We start from the raw sequence: 15,053 nt of genomic DNA, 5'->3' as shown, positions 1-15,053 counted from the left end.
CCTCAGGACAGCAGTGGACGGGGCACGGCTCTCCCTCCGGGCAGCAGTGGACGGGGCACGGCTCTCCCTCAGGGCAGCAGTGGAGAGAGCGCGGCTCTCCCTCAGGGCAGCAGTGGACAGAGCGCGGCTCTCCCTCAGGGCAGCAGTGGACGGATCACGGGGCTCCCTCAGGGCAGCAGTGGAGAGGGCACGGCTCTGACCTCAGGGCAGCAGTGGATGGATCACGGGGCTCCCTCAGGGCAGCAGTGGACAGAGCACGGCTCTGCCCTCAGGGCAGCAGTGGATGGATCACGGGGCTCCCTCAGGGCAGCAGTGGAGAGGGCACGGGGCTCTGCCCTCAGGGCAGCAGTGGATGGATCACGGGGCTCCCTCAGGGCAGCAGTGGATGGATCATGGCTCTGCCCTCAGGGCAGCAGTGGATGGATCACGACTCTCTCTGCCCTCAGGGCAGCAGTGGATGGATCACGCTCTAGGCCGCTACAATAACCGGAAGCCCACGGCCCCACCCAGTTACGCCCGCCGGGAAAATTCTCATTTCTCTCTCTCTCTCTCTCAACTTTGCACTCCGAACGTCGTGTTGTTGTATCGTTCGTGTTTGGGGGAGCGAGACACTAGGGGAGAGAGACACGGGGAGAGAGACACGGGAAAGAGACACGAAGAGACACTAGGAGACATGCACGGGGAGAGAGACACGGGGAGAGAGACACGGGAAAGAGACACGGGGAGAGAGACACGGGGAGAGGGACACGGGGAGAGGGACACGGGGAGAGAGACACGGGGAGAGAGACACGGGGAGAGAGACACGGGGAGAGAGACACGGGGAGAGAGACACGGGGAAAGAGACACGGGGAGAGAGACAGAGACAACTAGGATACAGAGACACGGGGAGAGACACTATTGGAGAGAGACACAAGGACAGAGACACGAGGAGAGAGACACGGGGAGACACAGACACAAGGAGAGGGACACGGGGAGAGAGACACGTGGTTGGGTAGTGACACACTTACTAAGTCCATTCAACTCTTCTCAACAGTACACACCAACACAGTGCGCAATACACACACACTTCATATACACACATACATTATACATAGACCTATACACACACTTATACACATGATACACATATACACACGAACACATTATACACACATTAAACACACATGTACACATTATACACATACATAATACACACATTTGTACACATTACACACATACATTATACACACACTTGTACACATTACACACATACATTATACACACACTTGTACACATTACACACTTACATTATACACACGTGTACACATTATACACACGGCACACTAAATCACGATTAAACATAATAAAATAAAAAATCGTAGCGACTCAAAGGGAGCAGACGGCCGAAAGCCTGCGGCCTAGCCCGCGTGGTGCCAACCACTCCCACGCAAAGACCTCACACACACACACTGACAATCTCACACACACTCACTGACAACCTCACACTCACACACTGACAACCTCACACACACACACTGACAACCTCACACACACTGACAACCTCACACTCACACACTGACAACCTCACACTCACACACTGACAACCTCACACACACACACACTGACAACCTCACACTCACACACACTGACAACCTCACACTCACACACTGACAACCTCACACACACACACTGACAATCTCACACTCACAAACTGACAACCTCACACACACACACTGACAACCTCACACACACACACTGACAACCTCACACACACTGACAACCTCACACTCACAAACTGACAACCTCACACTCACACACTGACAACCTCACACTCACACACACTGACAACCTCACACTCACACACTGACAACCTCACACTCACACACACTGACAACCTCACACACACACTGACAACCTCACACACACACACACTGACAACCTCACACTCACACACTGACAACCTCACACTCACACACACTGACAACCTCACACTCACACACACTGACAACCTCACACTCACACACTGACAACCTCACACACACACACTGACAATCTCACACTCACAAACTGACAACCTCACACACACACACTGACAACCTCACACACACACACTGACAACCTCACACACACTGACAACCTCACACTCACAAACTGACAACCTCACACTCACACACTGACAACCTCACACTCACACACACTGACAACCTTACACTCACACACTGACAACCTCACACTCACACACACTGACAACCTCACACACACACTGACAACCTCACACTCACACAGGCTGACAATCTCACACTCACACTGACAACCTCACACACACACTGACAACCTCACACTCACACACACTGACAACCTCACACTCACACACACTGACAACCTCACACTCACACACTGACAACCTCACACACACACACTGACAATCTCACACTCACAAACTGACAACCTCACACACACACACTGACAACCTCACACACACACACTGACAACCTCACACTCACACACACTGACAACCTCACACTCACAAACTGACAACCTCACACACACACACTGACAACCTCACACTCACACACTGACAACCTCACACTCACACACACTGACAACCTCACACTCACACACTGACAACCTCACACTCACACACACTGACAACCTCACACACACACTGACAACCTCACACTCACACAGGCTGACAATCTCACACTCACACTGACAACCTCACACACACACTGACAACCTCACACTCACACACACTGACAACCTCACACTCACACACACTGACGATAGACGAAGCCTGCGGCGTGAGAATTAATCCTCAAATTAGTTAAAAATGCACTAACAGATTTAGGGGTGACTGAAGATCTTCCACCTATCGATCTCTGCAATTAAGTTTTTAAACACCTTAGTTGGGTAGCCAAATTAAAGTTTAAACCGTTAGGCCTAATGCTTGAGGCCTACTAACCTGTTTCTAGGCAAAGCCTGAATCCTCAATTACGTTTAATTTACTTACAGATTAAGAATGCTCCATAAGAACATTTATTGATTACCGGAGTGTTGATGATGGGTGATGGTGTTGATGATGTATAAACCAGCAAATCTTAAAAAAGTATTACAACGCTGTATGCTCAAATCCCAGTGTGATACATGTCAAACAATACCAACCATAAGATAGATTAACCATATGTTTTCGAAATCATTCAAAAAAACAATTTTACAACAGTAATCACAGGAAGTGCGATTCTCATTTAACAATAACTCAACACTACCACCCATAGACTCAACACTACAGGTGGATCGTTGGAACGCAGGACCGTGAACCATGGCGAAGGCTTGAGGGGGGCCTTCGTCCAGCAGTGGATAGATCGTGGCTGATGATGATCACAAATCTCTGAACTCTTGCCCGCCCCCCCCCCCGCCCCCCACTCTCGCACATACAGACAAGGCCCCCCACTTCCTGCGGTTGGGGAACGTGGAGGTGAACGCGGGGCAGAACGCGACGTTCCAGTGCATCGTGACGGGACGGAACTCAGGGCCCACACGCCTCGCGCTGCAGGTGAGACTCCCATAGGGTTCAGTGTTAATCAGTGAGACTCCGACAGGGTTCTGTGATAATCAGCGAAACTCCCATAGGGTTCAGTGTTAATCAGTGAGACTCCCATAGGGTTCAGTGTTAATCAGTGAGACTCCCACAGGGTTCTGTGATAATCAGTGAGACTTCCATAGGGTTCAGTGTTAATCACTGAGACTCCCACAGGGTTCAGTGTTCATCAGTGAGACTCCCATCGGGTTCAGTGTTAATCACTGAGACTCCCACAGGGTTCAGTGTTAATCAGTGAGACTCCCACAGGGTTCAGTGGTAATCAGTGAGACTCCCATAGGGTTCAGTGTTAATCAGTGAGACTCCCACAGGGTCCTGTGATAATCAGTGAAACTCCCATAGGGTTCAGTGTTAATCAGTGAGACTCCCATAGGGTTCAGTGTTAATCAGTGAGACTCCCACAGGGTTCTGTGATAATCAGTGAGACTTCCATAGGGTTCAGTGTTAATCAGTGAGACTCCCACAGGGTTCAGTGGTAATCAGTGAGACTTCCATAGGGTTCACTATTAACCAGTGAGACTCCCACAGGGTTCAGTGTTCATCAGTGAGACTCCCACAGGGTTCTGTGATAATCAGTGAAACTCCCATAGGGTTCTGTGTTATTTAGTGAGACTCCCATAGGGTTCAGTGTTAATCAGTAGGGCTCGCACAGGGTTCAGTGTTAATCAGTGAGACTCCCATAGGGTTCAGTGTTAATCAGTGGGGCTCCCACAGGGTTCAGTGTTAATCAGTGAGATTCCCATAGGGTTCAGTGTTAATCAGTGAGACTCCCACAGGGTTCAGTGTTAATCAGTGAGACTCCCACAGGGTTCAGTGTTAATCAGTGAGACACCCATAGGGTTCAGTGTTAATCAATGAGACTCCCACAGGGTTCAGTGTTAATCAGTGAGACTCCCACAGGGTTCTGTGATAATCAGTGAGACTTCCATAGGGTTCAGTGTTAATCACTGAGACTCCCACAGGGTTCAGTGTTCATCAGTGAGACTCCCATAGGGTTCAGTGTTAATCACTGAGACTCCCACAGGGTTCAGTGTTAATCAGTGAGACTCCCACAGGGTTCAGTGGTAATCAGTGAGACTCCCATAGAGTTCAGTGTTAATCAGTGAGACTCCCACAGGGTTCTGTGATAATCAGTGAAACTCCCATAGGGTTCAGTGTTAATCAGTGAGACTCCCATAGGGTTCAGTGTTAATCAGTGAGACTCCCACAGGGTTCTGTGATAATCAGTGAGACTTCCATAGGGTTCAGTGTTAATCACTGAGACTCCCACAGGGTTCAGTGTTCATCAGTGAGACTCCCATAGGGTTCAGTGTTAATCACTGAGACTCCCACAGGGTTCAGTGTTAATCAGTGAGACTCCCACAGGGTTCAGTATTAATCAGCGAGATTCCCATAGGGTTCAGTGTTAATCAGTGAGACTCCCATAGGGTTCAGTGTTAATTGGTGAGGCTTCCATAGGGTTCAGTGTTAATCAGTGAGACTCCCATAGGGTTCAGTGTTAATCAGTGAGACTCCCATAGGGTTTAGTGTTAATCAGTGAGTCTCCCACAGGGTTCAGTGTTAATCAGTGAGACTCCCACAGGGTTCAGTGTTAATCAGTGAGACCCCCATAGGGTTCAGTGTTAATCAGTGAGACTCCCATAGGGTTCAGTGTTAATCAGTGAGACTCACACAGAGTTCTGTGTTAATAAGTGAGACTCCCACAGGGTTCAGTTTTAATCAGTGAGACTCCCATAGGGTTCGGTGTTAATCAGTGAGACTCCCACAGGGTTCAGTGTTAATCAGTGAGACTCCCACAGGGTTCAGTGTTAATCAGTGAGACTCCCATAGGGTTCAGTGTTAATCAGTGAGACTCCCACAGGGTTCAGTGTTAATCAGTGAGACTCCCATAGGGTTCAGTGTTAATCAGTGAGACTCACACAGGGTTCTGTGTTAATAAGTGAGACTCCCACAGGGTTCATTGTTAATCAGTGAGACTCCCATAGGGTTCGGTGTTAATCAGTGAGACTCCCACAGGGTTCAGTATTTATCAGTGAGACTCCCACAGGGTTCAGTGTTAATCAGTGAGACTCCCATAGGGTTCAGTGTTAATCAGTGAGACTCCCATAGGGTTCAGTGTTAATCAGTGAGACTCCCATAGGGTTCAGTGTTAATCAGTGAGACTCCCATAGGGTTCAGTGTTAATCAGTGAGACTCCCATAGGGTTCAGTGTTAATCAGTGAGACTCCCATAGGGTTCAGTGTTAATCAGTGAGACTCCCACAGGGTTCAGTGTTAATCAGTGAGACTCCCATAGGGTTCAGTGTTAATCAGTGAGACTCCCACAGGGTTCAGTGTTAATCAGTGAGACTCCCACAGGGTTCAGTGTTAATCAGTGAGACTCCCACAGGGTTCAGTGTTAATCAGTGAGACTCCCATAGGGTTCAGTGTTAATCAATGAGACTCCCACAAGGTTCAGTTTTAATCAGTGAGACTCCCATCGTGTTCAGTGTTAATCAGTGAGACTCCCATAGGGTTTAGTGTTAATCAGTGGGGCTCCCACATGCTTCAGTGTTAATCAGTGAGACTCCCACAGGGGTCAGTGTTAATCAGTGAGACTCCCATAGGGTTCAGTGTTAATCAGTGAGACTCCCACAGGGTTCAGTATTAATCAGCGAGATTCCCATAGGGTTCAGTGTTAATCAGTGAGACTCCCACAGGGTTCAGTGTTAATCAGTGAGACTCCCACAGGGTTCAGTGTTAATCAGTGAGACTCCCATAGGGTTCAGTGTTAATCAATGAGACTTCCACAAGGTTCAGTGTTAATCAGTGAGACTCCCATCGTGTTCAGTGTTAATCAGTGAGACTCCCATAGGGTTCAGTGTTAATCAATGGGGCTCCCACAGGCTTCGGTGTTAATCAGTGAGACTCCTACAGGGGTCAGTGTTAATCAGTGAGACTCCCATAGGGTTCAGTGTTAATCAGTGAGACTCCCATAGGGTTTAGTGTTAATCAGTGGGGCTCCCACACGCTTCAGTGTTAATCAGTGAGACTCCCACAGGGGTCAGTGTTAATCAGTGAGACTCCCATAGGGTTCAGTGTTAATCAGTGAGACTCCCACAGGGTTCAGTATTAATCAGCGATATTCCCATAGGGTTCAGTGTTAATCAGTGAGACTCCCACAGGGTTCAGTGTTAATCAGTGAGACTCCCACAGGGTTCAGTGTTAATCAGTGAGACTCCCATAGGGTTCAGTGTTAATCAATGAGACTTCCACAAGGTTCAGTGTTAATCAGTGTGACTCCCACAGGGTTCAGTGTTAATCAGTGAGACTCCCACAGGGTTCAGTTTTAATCAGTGAGACTCCCATAGGGTTCAGTGTTAATCAATGAGACTCCCACAAGGTTCAGTTTTAATCAGTGAGACTCCCATCGTGTTCAGTGTTAATCAGTGAGACTCCCATAGGGTTTAGTGTTAATCAGTGGGGCTCCCACATGCTTCAGTGTTAATCAGTGAGACTCCCACAGGGGTCAGTGTTAATCAGTGAGACTCCCATAGGGTTCAGTGTAAATCAGTGAGACTCCCACAGGATTCAGTATTAATCAGCGAGATTCCCATAGGGTTCAGTGTTAATCAGTGAGACTCCCACAGGGTTCAGTGTTAATCAGTGAGACTCCCACAGGGTTCAGTGTTAATCAGTGAGACTCCCTTAGGGTTCAGTGTTAATCAATGAGACTTCCACAAGGTTCAGTGTTAATCAGTGAGACTCCCATCGTGTTCAGTGTTAATCAGTGAGACTCCCATAGGGTTCAGTGTTAATCAGTGGGGCTCCCATAGGGTTCAGTGTTAATCAGTGAGACTCCCATAGGGTTTAGTGTTAATCAGTGGGGATCCCACACGCTTCAGTGTTAATCAGTGAGACTCCCACAGGGGTCAGTGTTAATCAGTGAGACTCCCATAGGGTTCAGTGTTAATCAGTGAGACTCCCACAGGGTTCAGTATTAATCAGCGATATTCCCATAGGGTTCAGTGTTAATCAGTGAGACTCCCACAGGGTTCAGTGTTAATCAGTGAGACTCCCACAGGGTTCAGTGTTAATCAGTGAGACTCCCATAGGGTTCAGTGTTAATCAATGAGACTTCCACAAGGTTCAGTGTTAATCAGTGAGACTCCCATCATGTTCAGTGTTAATCAGTGAGACTCCCATAGGGTTCAGTGTTAATCAGTGGGGCTCCCACAGGCTTCGGTGTTAATCAGTGAGACTCCCACAGGGGTCAGTGTTAATCAGTGAGACCCCCATAGGGTTCAGTGTTAATCAGTGAGACTCCCATAGCGTTCAGTGTTAATCAGTGAGACTCACATAGGGTTCTGTGTTAATAAGTGAGACTCCCACAGGGTTCAGTTTTAATCAGTGAGACTCCCATAGGGTTCGGTTTTAATCAGTGGGACTCCCACAGGGTTCAGTGTTAATCAGTGAGACTCCCATAGGGTTCAGTGTTAATCAGTGAGACTCCCACAGGGTTCAGTGTTAATCAGTGAGACTCACACAGGGTTCTGTGTTAATAAGTGAGACTCCCATAGGGTTTAGTGTTAATCAGTGGGGCTCCCACACGCTTCAGTGTTAATCAGTGAGACTCCCACAGGGGTCAGTGTTAATCAGTGAGACTCCCATAGGGTTCAGTGTTAATCAGTGAGACTCCCACAGGGTTCAGTATTAATCAGCGATACTCCCATAGGGTTCAGTGTTAATCAGTGAGACTCCCACAGGGTTCAGTGTTAATCAGTGAGACTCCTACAGGGTTCAGTGTTAATCAGTGAGACTCCCATAGGGTTCAGTGTTAATCAATGAGACTTCCACAAGGTTCAGTGTTAATCAGTGAGACTCCCATCGTGTTCACTGTTAATCAGTGAGACTCCCATAGGGTTCAGTGTTAATCAGTGGGGCTCCCACAGGCTTTGGTGTTAATCAGTGAGACTCCCACAGGGGTCAGTGTTAATCAGTGAGACCCCCATAGGGTTCAGTGTTAATCAGTGAGACTCCCATAGGGTTCAGTGTTAATCAGTGAGACTCACATAGGGTTCTGTGTTAATAAGTGAGACTCCCACAGGGTTCAGTTTTAATCAGTGAGACTCCCATAGGGTTCGGTTTTAATCAGTGGGACTCCCACAGGGTTCAGTGTTAATCAGTGAGACTCCCATAGGGTTCAGTGTTAATCAGTGAGACTCCCACAGGGTTCAGTGTTAATCAGTGAGACTCACACAGGGTTCTGTGTTAATAAGTGAGACTCCCACAGGGTTCATTGTTAATCAGTGAGACCCCCATAGGGTTCGGTGTTAATCAGTGAGACTCCCACAGGGTTCAGTGTTAATCATGTGAGACTCCCACAGGGTTCAGTGTTAATCAGTGAGACTCCCATAGGGTTCAGTGTTAATCAGTGAGACTCCCATAGGGTTCAGTGTTAATCAGTGAGACTCCCATAGGGTTCAGTGTTAATCAGTGAGACTCCCACAGGGTTCAGTGTTAATCAGTGAGACTCCCATAGGGTTCAGTGTTAATCAGTGAGACTCCCACAGGGTTCAGTGTTAATCAGTGAGACTCCCATAGGGTTCAGTGTTAATCAGTGAGACTCCCACAGGGTTCAGTGTTAATCAGTGAGACTCCCACAGGGTTCAGTGTTAATCAGTGAGACTCCCACATGGTTCAGTGTTAATCAGTGAGACTCCCATAGGGTTCAGTGTTAATCAATGAGACTCCCACAAGGTTCAGTGTTAATCAGTGAGACTCCCATCGTGTTCAGTGTTAATCAGTGAGACACCCATAGGGTTCAGTGTTAATCAGTGGGGCTCCCACACGCTTCAGTGTTAATCAGTGAGACTCCCACAGGGGTCAGCGTTAATCAGTGAGACTCCCATAGGGTTCAGTGTTAATCAGTGAGACTCCCACAGGGTTCAGTGTTAATCGGTGAGACTTCCATAGGGTTCAGTGTTAATCAGTGAGACTCCCATAGGGTTCAGTGTTAATCAGTGAGACTCCCATAGGGTTCAGTGTTAATCAGTGAGTCTCCCACAGGGTTCAGTGTTAATCAGTGAGACTCCCACAGGGTTCAGTGTTAATCAGTGAGACTCCCACAGGGTTCAGTGTTAATCAGTGAGACTCCCACATGGTTCAGTGTTAATCAGTGAGACTCCCATAGGGTTCAGTGTTAATCAGTGAGACTCCCACAGGGTTCAGTGTTAATCAGTGAGACTCACACAGGGTTCTGTGTTAATAAGTGAGACTCCCATAGGGTTTAGTGTTAATCAGTGGGGCTCCCACACGCTTCAGTGTTAATCAGTGAGACTCCCACAGGGGTCAGTGTTAATCAGTGAGACTCCCATAGGGTTCAGTGTTAATCAGTGAGACTCCCACAGGGTTCAGTATTAATCAGCGATATTCCCATAGGGTTCAGTGTTAATCAGTGAGACTCCCACAGGGTTCAGTGTTAATCAGTGAGACTCCTACAGGGTTCAGTGTTAATCAGTGAGACTCCCATAGGGTTCAGTGTTAATCAATGAGACTTCCACAAGGTTCAGTGTTAATCAGTGAGACTCCCATCGTGTTCACTGTTAATCAGTGAGACTCCCATAGGGTTCAGTGTTAATCAGTGGGGCTCCCACAGGCTTTGGTGTTAATCAGTGAGACTCCCACAGGGGTCAGTGTTAATCAGTGAGACCCCCATAGGGTTCAGTGTTAATCAGTGAGACTCCCATAGGGTTCAGTGTTAATCAGTGAGACTCACATAGGGTTCTGTGTTAATAAGTGAGACTCCCACAGGGTTCATTTTTAATCAGTGAGACTCCCATAGGGTTCGGTTTTAATCAGTGGGACTCCCACAGGGTTCAGTGTTAATCAGTGAGACTCCCATAGGGTTCAGTGTTAATCAGTGAGACTCCCACAGGGTTCAGTGTTAATCAGTGAGACTCACACAGGGTTCTGTGTTAATAAGTGAGACTCCCACAGGGTTCATTGTTAATCAGTGAGACTCCCATAGGGTTCGGTGTTAATCAGTGAGACTCCCACAGGGTTCAGTGTTAATCATGTGAGACTCCCACAGGGTTCAGTGTTAATCAGTGAGACTCCCATAGGGTTCAGTGTTAATCAGTGAGACTCCCATAGGGTTCAGTGTTAATCAGTGAGACTCCCATAGGGTTCAGTGTTAATCAGTGAGACTCCCACAGGGTTCAGTGTTAATCAGTGAGACTCCCATAGGGTTCAGTGTTAATCAGTGAGACTCCCACAGGGTTCAGTGTTAATCAGTGAGACTCCCATAGGGTTCAGTGTTAATCAGTGAGACTCCCACAGGGTTCAGTGTTAATCAGTGAGACTCCCACAGGGTTCAGTGTTAATCAGTGAGACTCCCACATGGTTCAGTGTTAATCAGTGAGACTCCCATAGGGTTCAGTGTTAATCAATGAGACTCCCACAAGGTTCAGTGTTAATCAGTGAGACTCCCATCGTGTTCAGTGTTAATCAGTGAGACACCCATAGGGTTCAGTGTTAATCAGTGGGGCTCCCACACGCTTCAGTGTTAATCAGTGAGACTCCCACAGGGGTCAGCGTTAATCAGTGAGACTCCCATAGGGTTCAGTGTTAATCAGTGAGACTCCCACAGGGTTCAGTGTTAATCGGTGAGACTTCCATAGGGTTCAGTGTTAATCAGTGAGACTCCCATAGGGTTCAGTGTTAATCAGTGAGACTCCCATAGGGTTCAGTGTTAATCAGTGAGTCTCCCACAGGGTTCAGTGTTAATCAGTGAGACTCCCACAGGGTTCAGTGTTAATCAGTGAGACTCCCACAGGGTTCAGTGTTAATCAGTGAGACTCCCACATGGTTCAGTGTTAATCAGTGAGACTCCCATAGGGTTCAGTGTTAATCAGTGAGACTCCCACAGGGTTCAGTGTTAATCAGTGAGACTCACACAGGGTTCTGTGTTAATAAGTGAGACTCCCATAGGGTTTAGTGTTAATCAGTGGGGCTCCCACATGCTTCAGTGTTAATCAGTGAGACTCCCACAGGGGTCAGTGTTAATCAGTGAGACTCCCATAGGGTTCAGTGTTAATCAGTGAGACTCCCACAGGGTTCAGTATTAATCAGCGATATTCCCATAGGGTTCAGTGTTAATCAGTGAGACTCCCACAGGGTTCAGTGTTAATCAGTGAGACTCCTACAGGGTTCAGTGTTAATCAGTGAGACTCCCATAGGGTTCAGTGTTAATCAATGAGACTTCCACAAGGTTCAGTGTTAATCAGTGAGACTCCCATCGTGTTCACTGTTAATCAGTGAGACTCCCATAGGGTTCAGTGTTAATCAGTGGGGCTCCCACAGGCTTTGGTGTTAATCAGTGAGACTCCCACAGGGGTCAGTGTTAATCAGTGAGACCCCCATAGGGTTCAGTGTTAATCAGTGAGACTCCCATAGGGTTCAGTGTTAATCAGTGAGACTCACATAGGGTTCTGTGTTAATAAGTGAGACTCCCACAGGGTTCATTTTTAATCAGTGAGACTCCCATAGGGTTCGGTTTTAATCAGTGGGACTCCCACAGGGTTCAGTGTTAATCAGTGAGACTCCCATAGGGTTCAGTGTTAATCAGTGAGACTCCCACAGGGTTCAGTGTTAATCAGTGAGACTCACACAGGGTTCTGTGTTAATAAGTGAGACTCCCACAGGGTTCATTGTTAATCAGTGAGACTCCCATAGGGTTCGGTGTTAATCAGTGAGACTCCCACAGGGTTCAGTGTTAATCATGTGAGACTCCCACAGGGTTCAGTGTTAATCAGTGAGACTCCCATAGGGTTCAGTGTTAATCAGTGAGACTCCCATAGGGTTCAGTGTTAATCAGTGAGACTCCCATAGGGTTCAGTGTTAATCAGTGAGACTCCCACAGGGTTCAGTGTTAATCAGTGAGACTCCCATAGGGTTCAGTGTTAATCAGTGAGACTCCCACAGGGTTCAGTGTTAATCAGTGAGACTCCCATAGGGTTCAGTGTTAATCAGTGAGACTCCCACAGGGTTCAGTGTTAATCAGTGAGACTCCCACAGGGTTCAGTGTTAATCAGTGAGACTCCCACATGGTTCAGTGTTAATCAGTGAGACTCCCATAGGGTTCAGTGTTAATCAATGAGACTCCCACAAGGTTCAGTGTTAATCAGTGAGACTCCCATCGTGTTCAGTGTTAATCAGTGAGACACCCATAGGGTTCAGTGTTAATCAGTGGGGCTCCCACACGCTTCAGTGTTAATCAGTGAGACTCCCACAGGGGTCAGCGTTAATCAGTAAGACTCCCATAGGGTTCAGTGTTAATCAGTGAGACTCCCACAGGGTTCAGTGTTAATCGGTGAGACTTCCATAGGGTTCAGTGTTAATCAGTGAGACTCCCATAGGGTTCAGTGTTAATCAGTGAGACTCCCATAGGGTTCAGTGTTAATCAGTGAGTCTCCCACAGGGTTCAGTGTTAATCAGTGAGACTCCCACAGGGTTCAGTGTTAATCAGTGAGACTCCCACAGGGTTCAGTGTTAATCAGTGAGACTCCCACATGGTTCAGTGTTAATCAGTGAGACTCCCATAGGGTTCAGTGTTAATCAATGAGACTCCCACAAGGTTCAGTGTTAATCAGTGAGACTCCCATCGTGTTCAGTGTTAATCAGTGAGACACCCATAGGGTTCAGTGTTAATCAGTGGGGCTCCCACACGCTTCAGTGTTAATCAGTGAGACTCCCACAGGGGTCAGCGTTAATCAGTGAGACTCCCATAGGGTTCAGTGTTAATCAGTGAGACTCCCACAGGGTTCAGTGTTAATCGGTGAGACTTCCATAGGGTTCAGTGTTAATCAGTGAGACTCCCTAAGGGTTCGGTGTTAATCAGTGAGACTCCCATAGGGTTCAGTGTTAATCAGTGAGTCTCCCACAGGGTTCAGTGTTAATCAGTGAGACTCCCACAGGGTTCAGTGTTAATCAGTGAGACTCCCATAGGGTTCAGTGTTAATCAGTGAGACTCCCATAGGGTTCAGTGTTAATCAGTGAGACTCACACAGGGTTCTGTGTTAATAAGTGAGACTCCTACAGGGATCAGTGTTAATCAGTGAGACTCCCATAGGGTTCGGTGTTAATCAGTAAGACTCCCACAGGGTTCAGTGTTAATCAGTGAGACTCCCACAGGGTTCAGTGCTAATCAGTGAGACTCCCATAGGGTTCAGTGTTAATCAGTGAGACTCCCACAGGGTTCAGTGTTAATCAGTGAGACTCCCATAGGGTTCAGTGTTAATCAATGAGACTCACACAGGGTTCTGTGTTAATAAGTGAGACTCCCACAGGGTTCGTTGTTAATCAGTGAGACTCCCATAGGGTTCGTTGTTAATCAGTGAGACTCCCACAGGGTTCAGTGTTAATCAGTTAGACTCCCACAGGGTTCAGTGTTAATCAGTGAGACTCCCATAGGGTTTAGTGTTAATCAGTGAGACTCCCACAGGGTTCAGTGTTAATCAGTGAGACTCCCATAGGGTTCAGTGTTAATCAGTGAGACTCCCACAGGGTTCAGTGTTAATCAGTGAGACTCCCATAGGGTTCAGTGTTAATCAGTGAGACTCCCACAGGGTTCAGTGTTAATCAGTTAGATTCCCATAGGGTTCAGTGTTAATCAGTGAGACTCCCATAGGGTTCAGTATTAATCAGTGAGACTCCCATAGGGTTCAGTGTTAATCAGTGAGACTCCCATAGGGTTCACTGTTAATTAGTGAGACTCCCACAGGGTTCGGTGTTAATCAGTGAGACTCCCACAGGGTTCAGTGTTAATCAGTGAGACTCCCACAGGGTTCAGTGTTAGTCAGTGAGACTCCCATAGGGTTCAGTGTTAATCAATGAGACTCCCACAGTGTTCAGTGTTAATCAGTGAGACTCCCATCGTGTTCAGTGTTAATCAGTGAGACTCCCATAGGGTTCAGTGTTAATCAGTGGGGCTCCCACAGGGTTCGGTGTTAATCAGTGAGACTCCCACAGGGTTCAGTGTTAATCAGTGAGACTCCCATAGGGTTCAGTGTTAATCAGTGAGACTCCCACAGGGTTCAGTATTAATCAGTGAGACTCCCATAGGGTTAAGTGTTAATCAGTGAGACTCCCATAGGGTTCACTGTTAATCAGTGAGACTCCCACAGGGTTCGGTGTTAATCAGTGAGACTCCCACAGGGTTCAGTGTTAATCAGTGAGACTCCCACAGGGTTCAGTGTTAGTCAGTGAGACTCCCATAGGGTTCAGTGTTAATCAATGAGACTCCCACAGGGTTCAGTGTTAATCAGTGAGACTCCCATCGTGTTCAGTGTTAATCAGTGAGACTCCCATAGGGTTCAGTGTTAATCAGTGGGGCTCCCACAGGGTTCGGTGTTAATCAGTGAGACTCGCACAGGGATCAGTGTTGATCAGTGAGACTCCCATAGGGTTCAGTGTTAATCAGTGAGACTCCCACAGGG

Source organism: Petromyzon marinus, unplaced genomic scaffold, assembly GCF_048934315.1.
Source record: "Petromyzon marinus isolate PM22_M1 ecotype Great Lakes invasive population unplaced genomic scaffold, UKy_Petmar_22M1.pri1.0 PM_Scaffold_9, whole genome shotgun sequence".
Classification (NCBI taxonomy): domain Eukaryota; kingdom Metazoa; phylum Chordata; class Hyperoartia; order Petromyzontiformes; family Petromyzontidae; genus Petromyzon; species Petromyzon marinus.
This window is presented reverse-complemented; position numbering follows the sequence as displayed.